We start from the raw sequence: 4,907 nt of genomic DNA, 5'->3' as shown, positions 1-4,907 counted from the left end.
ACCTACCTAAGGAGACAAAAGACCTGTATGCAGAAAACTATAAGATACTGATGAAAGAAATTAAATATGATACAAACTGATGGAGAGATATACCATGTTCTTGTACTGGAAGAATCAACATTGTGAAAATGACTCTACTACCCAAAGCAATCTACAGATTCAATGCAATCTCTATCAAACCACCAATGACATTTTTCACAGAACTAGAGCAAAAAATTTCACAATTTGTATGGAAACATAAAAGACCCCAAATAGCCAAAGCAATCTCGAGAAAGAAAAATGGAGCTGGAGGAATCAGGCTCCCTGATATCAGACTATACTACAAAGCTACAGTAATCAAGAGAGTATGGTACTGGCACAAAAACAGAAATACAGATCAATGGAACAGGATAGAAAGCCCAGAGATAAACCCATGCACATATGGTCAACTTATCTTTAATAATAGAGGCAAGAGTATACAATGGAGAAAAGGCAGCCTCTTCAATAACTGGTGCTGGGAAAACTGGACAGCTACATGTAAAAGAATGAAATTAGAACACTGCCCAACACCATACACAAAAATAAACTCAAAATGGATTAAAGACCTAAATGTAAGGCCAGACACTCTACAACTCTTAGAGGAAAACATAGGCAGAACAGTCTATGACATAAATCACAGCAAGATGCTTTTTGACCCACCTCCTAGAGAAATGGAAATAAAAATAAACAAATGGTACCTAATGAAACTTAAAAGCTGTTGCACAGCAAAGGAAACCATAAACAAGACCAAAGGACAACACTCAGAATGGGAGAAAATATTTCGGAAACGAAACAACTGACAAAGAATTAATCTCCAAAATATACAAGCAGCTCATGCAGCTTAATATCAAAAAAAAAAAAAAAAAAAACCCAACCCAATCCAAAAATGGGCAGAAGACCTAAATCGACATTTCTCCCAAGAAGATATACAGATTGCCACAAACACATGAAAGGATGCTCAACATCACTAATCATTAGAGAAATTCAGGTCAAAACTACAATGAGGTATCACCTCATACCAGTCAGAATGGCCGTCATCAACAAATCTAGAAACAATAAATGCTGGAGAGGGTATGGAGAAAAGGGAACACTCTTGCACTGTTGGTGGGAATGTAAATTGATACAGCCACTATGGAGAACAATATGGAGGTTCCTTAAAAAACTAAAAATAGAATTACTATATGTCCCAGCAATCCAACTACTAGGCATATACCCAGAGAAAACCATAATTCAAAAAGACACATGCACCCCAATATTCATAGCAGCACTATTTAAAATAGCCAGGTCATGGAAGCAACCTAAATGCCCATCGACAGACGAATGGATAAAGAAGCTGTGGTACATATATACAATGGAATATTACTCAGCCATAAAAAGGAACGAAATTGGGTCATTTGTAGAGATGTGGGTGCATCTAGAAACTGTCATATAGAGTGAAGTAAGTCAGAAAGAGAAAAACAAATATCGTATATTAACGCATATATGTTGAACCTAGAAAATGGTACAGATGAACCAGTTTGCAGAGCAGAAATTGAGACACAGAAGTAGAGAAAAAACATATGGACACCAAGTGGGGAAAGCAGCAGGGAGTGTGGAGTGGTGGTATGATGAATTGGGAGATTGGGATTGACGTGTGTACATTGATGTGTATGAAATGAATGACTAATTAGAAAAATAAATAAATAAAAAATAAACATAAAAGAAAAAAAAAAGAAACGAAATTGAGTTACTTGTAATGAGGTCTGTGGACCTAAAGTCTGTCATACACGGTGAAGTATGTCAGAAAGAGAAATACAAATACCATATGCTAACACATATATATGGAATCTAAAAAAAAATATGGTTCTGAAGAACCTAGGGGCAGGACAGGAATAAAGACGCAGATATCGAGAATGGACTTGAGGACACGGGGAGGGGGAAGGGTAAGCTGGGATGATGTGAGAGAGTGGCATGGACATATATACACTACCAAATGTAAAACAGATAGCTACTGTGAAGGAGCCGCATAGCACAGGAGATCAGCTCGGTGCTTTGTGACCACCTAGAGGGGTGGGATAGGGAGGGTGGGAGGGAGACACAAGAGGGAGGGGATTTGGGGACATATGTGTATGTATAGCTGATTCACTTTGTTATACAGCAGAAACTAACACACCATTGTAAAGCATTTATACTCCAATAAAGATGCTGAAAAAAAAAGAGACAGGAGGGAGGGTTTAGTGTAGTGTTTGGCCCATAGAAAGTGCCCTGGAAATGCCTACTCATGGTAACTGAAACTTCCTTTCACTTTGGCATTGATCTACAGCACCCTTTAGGGTAGCATTAACTAATTTTAGATCCACTTTTACTTTACATGCATTTACCATGTTACCATTTAACATTCAGCCCATCTTTTTTTCCATTCGTTCAAAGGTCTTAATCCAGGTCTTAATCCAGACATTCTAGACCCAAAGGTCTTAATCCAGACATTCCAGACAAAATAACTATGTTTGGTTTTATGTAACTTGTGATGAATGAATCCATGCTGTTTCCCAGTGATCACGACTTTTTTTTTTTGTCTGAATATTTACGTCTTTATAGTAACCAAATATATTAAGGTCCTGCAAAATATTTTATGCTAGTGTCGTAGGATAAAACATCATTAAAGTCTTTGACTGCATAGCTGCTTTAATTTGATTCCTGAATTTTATAAAGTGTCGTATATATGTAAGTATAAACTTGACAGTGTAGATAAAATATGAGCCATCCACTGTTAGAGTGCCCTGGGATGCCCTTTGCCACAGCTGAATTCAGAGGTTCTATTCCAGAAAACGTTATAAGGATACATAGGTTTTATGTTAATGTATTATAACTAGTATATGCTGTATTATTTTCCCATGACTACTGTAACAAGTTACCACAAATTATGTGGCGTAATACAACAGAAATGTATTCTCCTGCAATCCTAGAGGCTAGAAGTCCAAAATCAGTATCACTGGGTTGAAATCAAGGTGTTGGTAGAGCGGTGCTCCCTCCAGAGGCTCTGGGGAGCATCCCTTCCTTGCCTCTTCCAGCTCTGGATGGATGTCACTGTTCCTTGTCTGTGGCTGCATTACACTTCTGTGGTCTGCCTCTGTGGTCACATTACCTCTTCTTCTGGCTGTGTTTTGTCTTCTATATCTAGCTCCCTATGCCTCTCTCTTACAAGAACACACATGATTGCATTTAGAGTCCAACTGGATAATCCAGGGAAATCTCCCTATATTAGTTTCCCAGGGCTGCAGTAACCAGGGCCACAAACTGGATGGTTAAAACAACAGAAATGTATTGTCTCACAGTTCTCAAGGCTGAAAGTGAGATCGAGGTGTCAGCAGGGTTGGTACCTTCTAAAGGCTGTGAAGGAGAATCTGTTCCTTGCCTCTCTCCTAGTTCTGGTGTTTTGTTGGCAATCTTTGGTGTTTCTTGGCTTGTAGAGGCATCATTCTGATTCCTACCTTAGTCTTCACATGTCATTCTCGTGTGCATGTCTGTCTCCAAATGTCCCCTTTTGATAAGAACCCCAGTCATATTGGATTAGAGCTCACCCTACTTCAGTATGACCTCAACTTAACTAACTACATCTGTAACAATCTTATTTCCAAATAAGGTCACATTCTGATTTATTGGGGGGTGAGCACTTTAATGTATGAACTTTGGTGGGACACAATACAACACATAATACTCATGATCTTTAATCACAGCTGCAAAGATCCTTTTTTTCAAATAAGGAAACATTCACAGCCTCCAGGATTAGGACCTGATGTCCTTGTGTGTGCATTATACAGCTTACTCTGAATAAACATGGAAATTTCTTGAGCAGACTTAAAAAAGGAAGAGGAGGACAGAAGAAGAGGAGGTACAAAGTCTGAGTTTTAACAAATTCTTTACCAGGCGCTGATTCTTTCCTAAGCCCCTAATTCACCAACTATCTGAAACTACTGCCGTCTACTAATTTCCTTTATGAAGCACAATATTAAATGCCATACACCATGCCCGGAGCCATGGCCACTGTGACGGCGTCACTTTTTAAGAGAATCCCACTCAAACCTGATGCTGGTCCTGGTCTCAACTCAGTGAAGAATTCTGGGTGCCCAGCTGTGGGCTGTGTTCTAAGAAATTTGACAACGGTTTAGTTCCTTTACATCCATGACTTTTTCATCGGAGGGAATCAGGGGAAGGAAAACATTCCTTCATGTTTTCTCTTCTGATCCCACATGTCCTGGGATGGCCCCTGCTTTGTGGCTGGCACCCCTATTTTACAGACCAGCTCCTGTGAGATAACCTCTAAGTCCTTGAATTATCTTGTCTGAGAAGAGTGTATTTCTATACCTGAGCCTTGGACCATGTCAGATAGTTTCTCTCACGTTGTGATTTTTGGTGAATGTCTGCTTTTGTTCACCTGGGATCCTGAGCCATGTTGTATCAGTTTGACATCTGGAGGGGCTGAAGACTGAGTGTCCAAGGTCAGTCATATGGGTGCTCTGTAGCTGTATAACTAACTTCCAGTAAAAACTCTGGACATCATGGTTCAGGTGAGCGTCCCTCATTGGTAGTAATTTGTACATGTTATACTTCATTGCGGGAAGAATTAAGAGCTGTCCATGCAACTCTCCTGGGAGAGGGACAACTGGAAACTCCTGGCTGGTTTCTTCTGACTCTGGTCTACATGCCATTTTTTCTCTGCTGATTTTAATCTGTATTCTTTCTCTATTATCAAAGTGTAACCACGAGCATAACGGCTTTTCCGAGTTCTGTGAGTACTTCTAGCAAATCATCAAATCTGAGGGTGGTCTTGGAGACTCTTGACACATTAGTAGAAACTGTTTACAGTAATTTTTAAAATTTTAATCAAAATTTAAAATAATAACCTACAT

Source organism: Phocoena sinus, chromosome 12 (genome assembly GCF_008692025.1).
Source record: "Phocoena sinus isolate mPhoSin1 chromosome 12, mPhoSin1.pri, whole genome shotgun sequence".
In the NCBI taxonomy this organism is placed as follows: Eukaryota; Metazoa; Chordata; class Mammalia; order Artiodactyla; family Phocoenidae; genus Phocoena; species Phocoena sinus.
Note: the sequence above shows the minus strand (reverse complement) of the source record.